Genomic DNA, 16,052 nt, shown 5'->3' with positions numbered 1-16,052 from the left:
TGTTTTCTACCCCCATTAACCCCTCCTGTATTTCCCCTAATCTATTGTCTAATCCCTCTATTCTACTCCCTAACCCTCCGATCTGGGCCCCCATGTCATCCCTCAATTTCTCGCTATTGGACCCCATTTCGCCCCCCAATCGCTCACCCTGAGCTACCATCCGGTTCCCCATTACCCCCATTTGGCCCTCCAATCGCTCACTCTGAGCATCCATCCGGTTCCCCATTACCCCCATCATTCTGCTTGCCATTTCTTCGCTATTTTGGGCCATAAGGGCCTTCATTTGTATGAAAAAAAGGTCCAAATCTACCAGCGGCGCTACTACGGCCGCGGGCGTGGGCGCCGTGGCCATGTGCGAGGCGCCATTTTGTGCGTCTGCTACCCCGTGCGCGACGACGCTATTTTGCGAATCTGCTACCCTCACTGCTTCGCTCTCCTCTTGTCCCTCATTTTGGTCCTGGATCGACCCTGCCTCACTCTCTTCTACCGGAACCCAGCCGTCTTGGTCTGCCATAGCGCGACTTTCAAAATTCGGGTTTTTTTTTTTTTTTTGTAAAACACAATTAAATTTCGCTGTTATAATTTCGAGCGCGTGAAACGCGCTCCGGATCGAATCCCACTTCCCGACACCAAATGTTACAGACGCGGTTTTGGATGTTAGTTTACCGAGCGGTTTGGTATGACCGCGTCTGCACAGTTTACCCGATTATACTCGAACGTTGGCCGAGTCGCGCTACGCTAGATCAATGAAGGAAAGGACACAACGGCTAGGTTAAATGACATGACAACAGGGGTACAGTTCTCAAGACCTCCGGAGGAGGTTATAATATTTGTATGCAGAGCGTTGAGATTACAAGGACAAGAGGTACAGCATAGGAAGGTAGGCACTTAGACACACTTATCTTATCCCCGACAGACCACAGATAAACGGGACAAGACTGACTCACACAGGGATTGATGGCAAGGAAGGGCAGGTAGTCGCTGGACAGCACAAGGTGCACCTTGGCTCAGGGACAGGATAGCGCGGTCCAAAAGATGCAGGGAGGTATCGTCGCGCTGGAGGTGGCGTCTGGTTCTCTTCAAGCTGGGGGCGCATCTGACGTCACCTCCGGTAAGTGGCTGCCTATATCCAGCGGGGAGAGACACGCCCTCGGCTCGTTAGCTCCGCCCCAGATGGAATCGGTCCGCCGCTTCCATTGGGTGCGGGGGTTACCGGGCTCCGCCCTTGACGAGGAGCTGACAGGGAGCCCCTATTTGGTAACCCCGTCGAGCACATGGGCAATGGCGGCTAACCAAGCCGGAGTGAGGACGCACACTCCCCGCGCGCTGTTGTAGTTGTTGTTGTTGTTCCATGAGAAAGATGGGAGGAGGTATGGGGAGGTCCTAAACTCACTACTGGTGCCATACAATCACATTCTGGTGCAACGAAGAGTCAGAATTAATGGAAACGAGTCCTTAACTGACATAGACTAAGAATAACTAGCAAGATGTCCTATAGTTGTCTACGTGAGATGCGGTGAACCTGGGCACGACATTTAATGGGGGAAAAAGGGGAAGGTCGGTTCTACAGAGTGTTGTTTACAGACAATGGGACTAGGGAATGGGGGATTGGGGATAGTTGGGGAGTATTGGGGAAATAGGGGAATACTTACAAGCGGATATGGATGGAGGCCAAATCCCATATCCGCAACAATATATATATCTGTATATATATACATGTGTATGTATATATGTGTGATATGTATATATATAGATATATATACATATCATATGTATATGTATATATGTATCATATGTATATATATATATGTATATATACAGACTTGGCATTTAATATGGAATATTTTTTTTTTCTTGACTTGGGTTTACTTTCTTAACTCAGTCTATCAATCTGGTGAGTTTCTTTTCCACTTTGGTGATTTATTTGTTAAAAGAACCATGTCACTGATTGTCTGTCGCAGCAAGAAGTCAACATCAGGATTATATCACAGGTGGCATGGCAAAATGTATGGACAGGTGCATTTGACGATTGGCTTCACAGTCGGGTATACAAGGGTTGTTGCGTTCTGTATTAGTGGAAAACAACTGCTGCACGTCTCCAAAAGTTATTTCCGCTTCCTCTGGAGATGGTCCGTCAACTCGACAATGCTGTTTGTCATGGAGTGGTGGCTCTACGAAATTACGGCATGAAAGAGCGTGCTATTGCTCGGCAGTATGGCATCACTCAAGGTCAGGTGTCAAAGATCCTGAAACGAAATGCTCAGAGGGGTGTCCCTACTCAAATACCGAGGCCAGGACGTCCCCGCAGAACCACAAGGAGGGATGATCGCCAGCTGCACCGGTTAGTCCGCAATGGCTGTACCAAGTCAGCTAATCGGCTTAGGGCTGAGTGGCAGCAACTGACAAATGTGCCTGTAGCCAGAAGGCGAGTCAACCAACGACTGGTTCAAGCAGGCTATCGTGCCAGGCGTCCCCTGCGAAAGCCACGCCTGACCAGACAACACCGCCAGCGCCGATTGCAGTGGGCGAGAGAGCACCGTCAATGGCAGCCAGGACACTGGAATCATGTGATCTTCAGTGACGAGTCTAGATTTCTGGTCTATCGTCAAGGTGGCTGCGTCCGAGTGCACAGACAAGTGCATGAAGCCTACAACAAAGATTGTATCGTGCCAAGAGTCCAAGCTGGAGGTGATGGGGTGACCGTTTGGGCTGCTTTTCATGCAGGGGGCAAAACTGACCTGGTTGTTCTGAATGGAAACCTGAACCAGTTCAAGTACAGGGCCATTCTGGAAGAAACATTGCTTCCATTTGCTCGTGCAGCCTTTCGAGGAAACTTTGTCTTCCAAGATGACAATGCACGGCCTCATCGTGCTCGCATGATCCAACACTTTCTTGCTGACCGTGGTGTAGAGCATATGGAGTGGCCTGCCATGTCCCCGGATATGAATCCGATAGAGAACTTGTGGGCAGAATTAACGCGTCAAATCGACCACTTGGACCAGCAGCCGACCTCTGTGCGTGAATTGCAGCAGGCTATTGTCACTGCATGGCAAGCAATTCCTGTCCAAACCTTGGCAAATCTCGTGAACAACATTCCTCAACGTGTACGTGCTCTCCTGAATGCTCGTGGGGGTCACACGAAGTACTGAACTGTAATTTTACTGTCCGTAATCCCAGTCGTAATTCAACTTTTGTTTTTGTTAAAATTTTTTTTGGCTAATGTGCAAAATAAAGAGATACTTCTGGAAAACGTACAGAGGTTTAACACAGTACTGTCCATGAATTGAGTTCGATATCAGTTTACATCACTTTCAAGGATCAATTTATTTGTTTCGAAATGTCAAATGTGGTTTTTGTTTCTTTTAAAGGTCACATTAACAAAATCTAGAATAATTTCAACATAATTCCAATGAACTTTTGGTTCTAAGACATCTTGAAAAGTAAGTTCACCCCTACAAAAAAAATATTCCATATTAAATGCCAAGTCTGTATATATATATATATATATATATATATATATATATATATATATATATATATATATATATATATATACATATGTGTGTATATATATATAGATACACATTGCATCGTGCTTTTTAATAAAATCTTCTTTTTTTTCTTTGTTTTTTAATGATGGCCTCTACATTGTTTTGACAAATCTTTTTTTTTAAAGCACGATAATAATCTTGTTTTTATATTTTCATTTCTACACTACCCTGTCCCAATAAGTCATATCTATGTACCGTCATCGTTTATTCGCTGCGTGCAATAACTGCCTCTTGTATGGCATCATTACTCTGTCTAAGGCAGCTCACAAGACGACGTCATCTTTTTGGAATTGGCTTGTTCATATATGTAGTAAGCTTGCGTTTTTATTTTGTTTTTTTCTTCTCCATTAATTTTTAGAATATTCCAGGAGCTGCTTTACACTCTTAGGATAAGTCTCGCTGCCGCAAATCCACAATAATCACATCAAGGATTGTCATTAACACAGGCTGTCAAACGCTATGTAGTCTTAACATTAGAAACGTCCCGTCACTAACGTATAATCCTAAAGCGTCTTTGGATACCGCTCTTGTAAGCAGTGCTTATTACAGCTTCTCTGAAATGTATTAAAAGTAATTGAGCAATTTCATTCCACCATAAAGAACATGATTTGCATTGCAAATTCTTGTTTTGCACTTTCGAATGAACTCAAATTCTTGTTTTGCACTTTCGAATGAACTCAAATTCTTGTTTTGCACTTTAGAATGAACTCAAATTCTTGTTTTGCACTTTCGAATGAACTCAAATTCTTGTTTTGCACTTTCGAATGAACTCAAAATCTTGTTTTGCACTTTCGAATGAACTCAAATTCTTGTTTTGCACTTTCGAATGAACTCAAATTCTTGTTTTGCACTTTCGTATGAACTCAAATTCTTGTTTTGCACTTTCGAATGAACTCAAATTCTTGTTTTGCACTTTCGAATGAACTCAAAATCTTGTTTTGCACTTTCGAATGAACTCAAATTCTTGTTTTGCACTTTCGAATGAACTCAAATTATTGGCCCTCTTGGGCCCAAATGTTCCATGTGCCATTGATTTTTTTTTTCCTGGATCCTGTTATAGAATATAGATATATCCAAGTAGAGTAATAAATTAAATTTCCAAAGCTAGGAATGGATGATTGAAGTTTTTCTGTGCTGTATATGTTTTATTGTATGAACCACACAATTGGTTTTGAGGAAATGTTGCTTTTTATATTAAAAAAAAGAAACATTAAAAAATTTCATTTAGCAGTTTGTTTCAGGCAGTGATGTGTAAACAAATCGAAAATTGTTAAATGTACCAAGAAACATTTCTGTCTTCATAATCATTAGTTTGTGTAATAGCATTTCTTGTTGGAAAGTGAAAGACCATTAATGGTTTCTTCATTTGTTGGAGCAATGCATGTAACATCCCCTCACTACCCAAGATTCCTGACTGTTTGTCAAGTGAATTGGGAGCATCGCTGCAGATTGAGAGATCGCTGATGAGTGAATGAGGGACGGCATCATACTTCGGGATGAAATGCCAATTATTTGTTTGCATTTTCTTCTCACATTGAGGAGTCGTCACTGTTGGCATTTTTAATAATTTGAACGCAAACCTCCAGGGTTCTGTGTTGCTGTAACAACATGCTTCGGACTTGTGTTTGTGCCAGACAATTTCTTTTGACACACTGCTCTTCTGAGGTCATGTTAGTGGTTGTGAAATACTTCCTAGTCATGTCTGGTGGCCTCAAACACGAGTGTCTACGCAATAAGCAAAGGTGTGTGTGTGTGTGTGTGTGTGTGTGTGTGTGTGTGTGTGTGTGTGTGTGTGTGTGTGTGTGTGTGTGTGTGTGTGTGTGTGTGTGTGTGTGTGTGTGTGCGTGCATGCGTAGTATTTTGCCAACGTTAAATGCTTTATCTGGGTATTTAGTTGTTACCTCCACCACCGAAAGTCGTCGGAGGTTATGTTTTCACCCCATGTGTGTGTCTGTCTGTCTGTCTGTCTGTCTGTAAGCAGGATATCTCAAAAAGTTGTGGATGGATTTGGACGAAATTTGGTGGATAGGTTTGATGTCTGACAATGACGGATTGATTAGATTTTAGTGAAGATCCGGATCTGGAAACTAGAATTATTCAAGTGATTCTTTACCATAAATCTTTTTTTTTAAAGCACGATAATAATCTTGTTTTTATATTTTCATTTCTACACTAATTTCATGAGGCTAAAAACGATATATAACGTATTTCAAAAGTTGTCGACGAATTTCGATGAAACTTGGTGGACAGGTTGGGTGTGTGACAAAGACTAATTGATTCGATTTTGGTGAAGACCGGATCTGGACACTATAATTTTTTATGCCTCAGCTGACGTAGTCGCTGTTGGCATTATGCTTATTTGTTGTCTGTCCGGCTGTCCGTACATCCGTGATAAGTTGTCCTGGAAACGAAAACCTAAGAACGGCTGAATGGATCCAAGTCAAACTTGGTACTGGTATGCGTAATGATGTAAGTTCACAGGTCTTTTGGTAAAATTTCTGTTACTGTGAAAACTTGTGAACCAGTGATGGGATTTTGACCAAAACCAGGTACAAGTATATATTATGATGCAAAGATGAACTGATTCGATTTTGGCATCAAGAGGTCAAAGGTCATAGAGTCTGTAATAGGTTTTTGTTACTGCAATAATTGTGCATACTTTTCCAATTATTTATTAATTATACTTAATTATATACATACCAAACCTAGTAGAAGTCCACACAGCAGCATCCCCGAGGTCGTTCACGTGGACACACCATGTCCACAGAACGTGGCTGAAGCTGCTCATGTGGACATAACCATTTTGACGCAGTTGCATGGAGAGGCGAGAAATTACAACGTGGAAGGATTAAGAATGTTGGTTCCAAAGGGAAAAGAGATAGACACAGGGGCTATGGTAACAAAGAGCTTCATTTATGCCCGATCGTGGTAGTTTCTAACTGGATTACAAAACACTTATTCCAATACGAATTATGAAATAACTAATAATTCACCCTTCATTAACCCCTGACTCATTTTTTTAACAATATACTGTGCGTATATATTTATATACATGTGGAATGGAATTATTCTGGTTATATTATTATTATTATCATTATTATTACCTTTAAGGTCCTCAAAGCAACTTGTGATGGCCACTAAAAATGCTTTCGATGAAAAGATAGTCCCACCCAAAATTATCCCCACCCAAAACAGAATAGAAGCAAGATCGATCGTCTAACCTACATGGTCAATGGTACTTGATACTTTAGTTGAAAAGGATAGCATGACCTGGGTGGGGATACCAGTTAGTAGTTAGCAAATAATTTAAGTGCTCCGTATTTTTAAATAAATTCCACATTCAGGCATTGACAGCAGGTTCGTGAAGGACTTGGACGACAAATGTATCCAGACAATGGCGAAATTGCAAATGGGGAATCCGTGAATGTCACGGATGGAAACCATTGCGTCATTTCCTCATTCTGCTTTAAACTCAATATCTCTATATTTTCATTCCAAACAGCATCATTCATCATTCCAATCACAAAGTAACACTATAGTATTAATATACCGTATCAAAATATAATGTTAAATCACGATTTTATCGAGATATTATCAAACCAGCGAACCGTCATCTGTTCACTTCCGGATTCGGGAGCAAGGTCCATGTTGATCACATTTCAAAATTATAATTGTATTGAGGAATTTCTGAAACCCTGCTACCTACCTTATGACACCCAATGGGACCCCAAAACATTCCACCGAAGGTTATTACATTTCCTTTTAGTAAAATATGCAACTGCAATGGTTACTAAACACTGTCCCATGTCATGTGACCAGATCCTCAGCTCTGATTGGTGGACGTTTGTGAGGGACAGACAGACATACTTTGTATATGTCACCACATACATACATACATACATACATACATACATACATACATACATACATGCATACAGACATACATACAGCGGACGGACAGACATACGCTGTTCCAAACGGCACTGCCCAACGGGCTAAGCAATAAAAATAAGTTGTTGCAGTGTCGGGGACGTTAATTTAATGTTGCAGTCTGTGGAAAACCACTGAACCACCCACTGCCTAATTCCATGTCAGCTGCTACACTGCCAGCCACAGCATCAGTCAACCTCCAAAGCTCTATTAGCCCTTTCCAGGAGGATCATTAGCGAATCTACTGGAGAAAGGAATCGATCCATGGACACATTTCTGGCTCTCTCAGTGTCATTTGCATTGAGTGGATTCCCCCAAGAAAGTAAACTGACATGCCTGTCCTCCGAGGGAGTACTGCTAGCACCTTTTACCTGAAATGAGGTCCATGGTATGTCCTGTGAAGATCGGTAATTTATTTATGCAAGTCCTCGTATCTAAGGCCCTTGTAAGAACTTGCACAACGGCATTTTCATGAAAAATTAACGTACGACGTGAGATAAAATCCTAAGTTTGGCACCATGAAGAAAGTTTTTGGTCCGCATTATTCAAAAGGGCCTACCTTTAGGACTTCAAAAATAAAGGCAATTTTTTTTTTACAATTTTAATTTGGTATTATCAAAAACTTTAAAATATTTTGATGTGCTCTTCCTTTGGTCGGAAGATATGCAGATTGCTATGAAGCATTGGTATGAAAAAATATATATATATAATGTATGCAAGGCAGGTATGCAGATTTTTTTTTTTTGTGATGCACAGTTAACATAGGCAAACAATGCTAAACAAGGTCTGTTTGTTTGCCAGGCCTGGCATGTAAGATCAGTTGTATGTTGAGATGACACGATTGCTTCGCATGGTGTTGCCGTTTAATTAACATGAGGCCCATCTTTAAATAACACGCCTGTTTGCATGCATGTTGATTTCAGGCCATAAATTGACACCAACTTGATTTAAAGGTGTTTGCTTCCTGTGTTTGACTTTTTAACAGATGGCAAGGGAAGTTGGCACATCGCCGAGGGGAGGACAACATACTTGTTAGATCTAAGTCCTGAGAACATCCTCAATTGCTGTAACACATGGTTGTGTACCTGGGATCTGTGCCAGCAAAAGCTCTTACTTGACGTCCTGTTTTTTTTTTTTTTAACCACACCCGTTTTATAAGTCAAGCTGATGCCCTTGCACAACCTCTGTGTTGCTGTTTTATGAAGCAGGCTTTGATGATTGAGAAGGTGGTGCTTGTTTTGATGCGCAATGTTTGGTGGGCTTCGAAGGGCTGAACGAGCTGGTTCTGACCTTCCTCGTCATGGTTCCTTTTTTGCACAACACTGGGACCATGTAGACGCCACGTGTTTCCTTTTACACACGATAAAAGATGAGCAGCGCATTTTTTCATCACCATGTAAGGGTTGTGGAGTGGGAACGTTGAAGTCATTGTGAGTGGTCGTGGCTCTGAGTTATTGTGATCCAATTAAACTAAACGTGCAAATACTGCACTATGCTTGCTTCGCACTGCCTTTGCCATGGTTTAAAAGCATTATCATTCTCTTTCGGTCATTTTCATTGGTCTTTTCTCCAAATATGATTGTATGAATAACCTTTTTGTCACCGACTGACCAATAACCATTGTTGCCATTGTGGGCTGATCTGGCGAACATTAAAAAAAATTTGGCCCCGCCTGCTTGACGTTTGTGTGACTCACAGCTTCCCGCACGCACTGTGCTCTCTCTCTGTCTGTCTCTCTCTCTGTTTCCTGCACTTCAAACGGGTCTCCACGTGCCGCACTGCCTTGGTTCTTCATTCGCTAGTGATTTGCCCACGGATCCCTGCGTCGGTGCTGGTGCATTATTTATTTGGTAAGGCTTTTCTTGTATCTGACATTTTTCTCCAAAACAAAATGGGCAACAACTTAAAATTATTATTTATTTATTTATTTATAGCTTGTAACTTCTGTGATGGAGCTGTGGGTGTTAGCATTAGGTACGGCAGCGATAAAGGAAAGCTGTAAATAATTTCATACTTATCAGAATTGTATATTGATTTTTATGTATTCAGACACCTGTATAATTGATGTACATATTGCTTCATGTGGGTAATAACCTCAGGCTAGCAAATTGCACTCTCTTGTCAATTTGTCTCACTTGTCAATTAAGTTAATGAGATTGGTGTCTGATCTTAATAAAAGCATTTGGGAAGTGGGAATACGCAGGGGTAACAAAACATATGAGTCGCCTTGTACATATTTTTGATGTGCATTCCCACTTTAAAATGGCTGTGATCAATAAGTGAGAGTTATCGGCCTCAGCTGACATCATGACCTTTGGTGAGAGACCTGATTATCAGAATTGTGTACATTGAGTTAACACTCATCGAGTTAACATATCAGAATTAATTGTTGTTCGAATTATTGATCTTCAGATTGTCCTTTTATTGTAAGGCTTGTATGTGTAATTATAGGATATTGGTGTGTGTGTGTGTGTGTGTGTGTGTGTGTGTGTGTGTGTGTGTGTGTGTGTGTGTGTGTGTGTGTGTGTGTGTGTGTGTGTTTGTGTGTGTCAATTTTGAATTTTTCTGCTGTGCTTGAGGCAGCCCATTAAGTCAGGTGGACCACGTTGGCTTGCGATACCGACAGCAAATTGGTAAGGATTACTTTGGAACCTTTTCGTGTTGTTTTTACCGTGCCTGGTGATTATTAAATTATTGAAGGTTCCAAGTCTAAGAGGATTTTCAGTGTGAAATGTGCTCATATTGAAATATCTATATATGGAGCACCCTTGTGGCTTATTTTCCCACCAGCCAGTGGCAAATGGTAGGAGACACCTCGCATTGTGTTAATGAGTAGTTTGGGAGTTTGCTGGTGTAACAAATAGTTTTAGATACAGTTTGCTCTTCTCTGCTCTTCTCTACTCTTCTCTGAGAAATCTCAGAACATACATTTAAAGGCTATTTTCTATGTAATTTAATTACATAGAAATTGTTTTAGCTCTTTCAGCTAATTTTAGCTCTTTCACGAGCCTCGATCTTGTATACAAAAAAAAAAAAAAAATTGGAAAAGCTGAGATGCACATATCGTGATCATGGATAGTCAGTCTTCCCACACCTTTGTTTTCAAGTGATGCAAGATGCCCAAGTATGCAAGCATGTTCTGTAAAGAGAAATGAGTTGGTGAGATTGATAAGTCTATTTGATTAACCTCACACATTAGTATTGATTATCTATATATATAAAAGAAAGTTTTTATTTGTTTGTTTGTTTGTTTGCTTGTTTGTTTGTCTGCACGCACTAATCTCCTGAACGGTGAAAGATAGGAGGAAACCTCTGAAACAAAAAATGTCGGGACGGGCCCCGGGAAGGTTATCGGCTAGGTGGCGAGGCCGGTCGAGGCCACCTCGGCCGGGCTGGGCCCATTTCACAATTAAAAGCTGAGCTGAATTATCGTAGTCAATCTTCTACGGCCACGAGTAAAAGCTGAATTATAGTAGTAAATTCATTCAAAAAGAACCAAAAATGTCGGGACGGGCCCCAGGAAGGTTTATAGGCTAGTGGTGAGTGAGGCTGGTCGAGGCCGCCTCGGCCGGGTTGGGCCAATTTTGCAATTAAAAGCTGAGCTGAATTATATCAGTCAATCTTCTACCGCCGCGAGTAAAAGCTGAATTATAGTAGTAAATTCATTCAAAAATAACCCGGGCAACGCCGGGTGCTTTCGGCTAGTTGGTTAATAAAATTATTCTCTATCAAGATGGAATGTGCCAGTATAAGGGATTACCTGAGAAGGTGTTTTTCATCTGCTTTGTCAAAGGCGCAAGCTTCATTTGATTTGGATATTCGTGTTATTGGAAGAAACTCGAAGGTTTTAAACTTTAAATGTAAAAGTTGATGCGAATATTTGCTGAAATCTATTCTTTGAAAATATTGCATTGAAAACATAATACATGTATTGTGAACCAGACTTGGTGATGTAATGGTTGAGCGTTAGCTCTGAGTCTGGGAGGTCGGCGGTTTAAACCCTGGCCGAGTCGTACCAACACATTTACAAATGGTACGTGCTGCTTCCTTGCTTGATGCTCAGCATTCACAAAGGATAAAGAATGGACAAACAGCCATTATATTGGCTACCATTGCAAGGCTTTCTGGACCTAATGGCCTCCTCCTGTGTTGAATTTACTTTGAGGCAACTCATTATTATGAGTATCCGCCGTGAGTATGGGAGGTCTGCGGTTTGTACCCTAGCCTAGTCGTACCAAACATTTTTGAAATGGTTCACGCTGCTTCCTCGCTTGACACTCAGCATTTAGAGAATAGAGCACGGACAAACTCTGTTTTGAAGATTTGCCAGATTATTGATTTTCTTTAGTTTTTGTTTTTTATTGGGGGTCGATTTCCCCTTTCATTCCTGAAAAGGCATTCATACAGTTGAATGTTTTTTTTTGGTTTGTTTAAAGTCCTCCCTACAACTGATGCCATTTGATTAATTTCCCAGGAAAAAAAAAAAACTCCTCAGAATTAAGATGAATTTGCTTATTTTCCAACTGTGAATATCTGATTGTTTTCCAATTTCCTTTTTTATGTTAATTTTCCTGCATCTACATGGCTTGCATGTATCACTCACTGTTCAGGCATATCAATCGAGGGGAAAAAGTGATATAAACCTTACAGTGTCATTACTTGCTTGCTTTTCCTTTTGATTTGAAATTTTGGTTAAGTAACTAGTCATTTCCATTACGAATAACTTTCCCATGAATACCTTTTGACTTCTCCAAAATGTGTTCTGGTCTTCCTCTGCTCGAGAATCGGTTCATCCGATCACGTGCTTGTGAGAGTCAACATCTCCCTGGCTATCTCAGAGATCTGCCTCAATGCCGGTGAGTCTGTCATTTCGCTCGAGTACATTGGCAGAGACTGCAAGTAGTCATTTCTCTTCAGGATTGGTCTTCCTTATCTACTGCCCCTAATGTCAACTCACCCTGGGAATTCTTCCACAGAAACCTGCTCTCTCATGCAGAGATTCATCCCATCTCATCTTCAATTATCCTACCCTTCTTTCCACACATGGTACACAAAATCCTGTGGTGAGGCAGTCGCTCTGAAACAACTTGCCTTCTCTTCTTGGAAGGCTAATCCAACCGAAGGCAATCTCAGAGCATTCCAAAAAGTCCGCAACAAGTTTGTGTCGACTCTCAGGAGAGCCGGAAACATCTGTCCGAACCTCAAGATTGAACTTTCAAACTTGTCTCGCTCCTCTAAAACCTGGGATGCCTTGTTAAGTATGTTTCTGGATTATGCTCCCATTTCATCCCTTCCCGCTCTTCAAATGGCACTACAGCCGACTGCACTCATGAGAAGGCTGAATGCTTCAATTCTACGTCGCTTCTAAATGTTATGTCCCCAACCCTTCACTCTCGGTAACCACCCTTCCCTATTCATAGCCAACTGCTCCTGGACTATCCTTTGCACCTGTGTAGGTGGAGAAGGTTTTTTTTCATCCCTCGACTCCGAATCAGGTACTGGACCAGACGGCATCAGCTCACATGACCTAAAATCCGGCTCTGTTGCTCTTTCTTGTACTTCCTCTGTCTGCCCTTTTCACCCTGTCATTTGTGCTAGGTCATCTTCCGTCTGCTTGGACATCTGCCAACATCACTGCATTACATAAAAAGGTACATAAATTGATCCCCTTAACTACACACCTATCAGCTTACTTCAAATCATCAGCAAGGTCCTTTTCTCCAACAACCTCATCTCAGATCACCAATAAGGTTTCAGACCAGGTCACTCCACTTTAGACATGCTGCTTCTACTCGCTCAACAATGAATGGAGGCCCTCGATGTTAGACATGAGATCAGGGCCATTGCTATGGACAAGTCTCATGCTTTTGATACAGTCTGGCATCCTTATTCCTGCCTTGCTCTCTAAACTCTCTGAGTATGGCACCCAAGGCCAACTTCACACATGACTTCCTGACTTCCTCCATTCTCGTAGCCAACATGTGACTCAACGGAATTCATTAACTCCTCTACCTGTCAAGGCAGGAGTGCCCCAAGGCAGTGTTCTGTTCCTATACCCCAGTCCTATTCCTGATCTTCATCAACGATCTCTCTGACTCTGGAAAATCCTCTTTATCCATATGCTGATGACTTCACCCTCTGCTGTGACATCCCTCATCCTTCAGCCAGGCAGGCTGCAACCTCTTCCTTCTCTTCAGACCTTGAAAAAAAATCACAAGATGGTGAAACATTTGGAATATGTCTGTCAATCCTGACAAATCTCACATTCTCACCAGCTCTCTCTGGAACGACCTTCTGGCAAACGTCCAATCTGCTTTCTTAACAGTTCTCTTGAGGAAGTTCAGTTATTCAAAATCCTGGGTCTCACTTATCAGCCATGATCTTTCTTGGGAAAACCACATTTCAAAGTTGGCCTCCAAAACCAGCTGCCGATTAGGCATCCTCCATCGTACAAAGTCCTTCCTTGATACACCTGAACTGCTATCTGCCTAAAAGGCCTCCATCCGCAGCTTGATAGAGCACTGCTCTCCCTCTGGGCTCCCCTGCCTCACACCTTGCTCAGCTTTACATTGTGGAAAGGCCTCAATAATATTGGAATCTGCTGTGATGAAGCTGAGTCTATTCACCTATCATTTCGCCATCGCAGACAGGTCGGTGGTCTCTCTGTCTCTTTTACTGCCTCCTTTCTGGTCTTGCACCCACTGCTCTTTCCGTGCTTTGTCACCTCTTCCACCCTACCTCACCCCCTCAATCCCAGGTTCCTGCAGGGCTCACACGGTCCACTGTCAACCCCCTTCTTGTGGAAATACCAGAATCCATGATTACTGCTCACCTCCACTTATTTGTCTGGACTCTCTCCCCCCCTCCCCAAATCTGTGGAATCAACTTCCACATAGTCTTCAATCCCACTCTTCCTTCCAGGTCTTCAAGACCACTATTCACCACCATCTCAGATCGTCCCCAATCCAAAACCATGGTCTTTTCTACACTAGGAAAGGTAGAAAATTGGATGAAATCGACAAATGATCCGACGAAGTTTTAATGCCCGAAACGTCAGCGTCTCCTTACTTCCCATGGTGGTTAGCATACCTCGATTAGCGTCCTGTTGATTTTGTCCGTTATTTCATTTCGAATACACATATTCGTTCTTGAGGAATAAATTGCTCTCTGTTTAAAAGATTTTGCATTTTCCACTGCCAACTGTTATTGGAAGGTTGGTGCTGCGGTGCAGTCGTGTGCCTGTTGTGCACATGTTCCATTTCCCTGTTTGGCTGATTGGATAACCTGAGTTAATTTAGCCAAAATGCCCAGCACAGATTTGCCAACGAAGCTCTTTACTTTGAGTCATTCCCTTACTGAATTCGAGTGGAATAATATCGCTTCTCCAATTTTGAAAATAAATCCGGATGAAATGCCAATTATGTTTCTCGAGATTCATTCCAGCTTTGTGTAATGTATTGTGTCGATATCCGGAGGAAATTATTTTTGACAATTGTGTGTTTTGTCCTTTTGTTTTAATAAAAAACAAATAAAAGACCTTGTACAGATGTTGTGTGAGTTCCTTTTGCATTATATTCTGTGTTTGGAGTCCACAAGACAACCGGCCTTGGGGAAGTACTTCGAGTTTCGAAACGAGGCTTCTCTGCTAAACAGGAAATTGTGGAAATGCATCAACTGTAGCTCAGGAAAATTGTCACCAAATGGATGTTTAACCACCGCCGTACTCTTAAAGAAAACCGCACCATTGGGAAATGCTTTTGTGAAAGTGCCGCTTCCTTGAAATGTCCACATCTCACGTTCTGCAACATTGTGAATGTACATATTCCTGATTTAAGGCCTTTGAGCTCTCTGCATCATTATTTCATTACTTTGCAAGTTGGGCAAGTACCAGTACACAACATGCTGATGTCTCTGTTGTAAGCAGCAAAAATATAGTTTAAACGCAGTTATAAAGATTTTGTGATGGCAATTGTCTGAATTGGTGATGCCCCTCCCTTTTTTTGTAGTTCCGGTTCACACGTTATATTTATCTCCGCCACCAAAGGTGGATGGAGGTTGTGTTTTCACCCCAGTCTGTCTGTCTGTCTGTCTGTTTGTCCGTTTGTCAACAAAATATCTCAAAAAGTTGTGGACGGATTCGGACGAAATTTGGCAGAGATGTCGCGTATGTGACTAGGACGAAAAGATTAGATTTTGGTGAAGATCCGGATTCGGATCCGGCTAGTATAATTTTTTCAGTGATTCTTCACCATTGGGGGATAGGGCCAGAAAACGATACATGGCAGGATATCTCAAAAAGTTGTGGACAGATTTGGACGAAACTTGTTGGAGAGGTTGGGCGTGTGACAAGGAAGAATGGATTCAATTTTGGTGAAGATCCGGATCCGGATCCAGCTCGTATAATTTTTAAAATGATTCTTTACCATTGAGTGATATGGCTAACCAGGCGGAGGTATGCTCTCTACTGAGTACCACTTCCAGTTCCATTTTTTGTCATACCAATGTAGTTGATGCCTGACATCATTAGATCTCAGAGCTTTATCGGAGAAATTTTAAGGAAGAGAGAAGAAT

General features: G+C 41.8%; 1 protein-coding gene across 3 annotated transcripts in view; it reads left to right on the top strand.

Moving 5' to 3' along the window:
- Nucleotides 1–16,052, top strand: part of LOC137434896 (signal-induced proliferation-associated 1-like protein 2) — a 454,554-nt gene that overhangs the window by 148,054 nt on the left and 290,448 nt on the right. Inside the window, exon 1 of one of the 3 annotated variants that reach the window (XM_078784966.1) lies at nt 9,171–9,331. The exons of the other annotated variants lie outside the window; for them this stretch is intronic. The gene's annotated coding sequence lies outside the window, so the exon portion shown is untranslated. Of the gene's footprint in view, nt 1–9,170; nt 9,332–16,052 lie in introns of those variants that run through there. 3 annotated transcript variants of the gene reach the window in all.

This window comes from Myxine glutinosa, chromosome 9, assembly GCF_964187855.1.
Source record: "Myxine glutinosa chromosome 9, kmMyxGlut1.1, whole genome shotgun sequence".
Lineage (NCBI taxonomy): Eukaryota > Metazoa > Chordata > Myxini > Myxiniformes > Myxinidae > Myxine > Myxine glutinosa.
The sequence above is the reverse complement of the archived record's forward strand: the minus strand, read 5'-3'. Positions and strand labels throughout refer to the sequence as shown.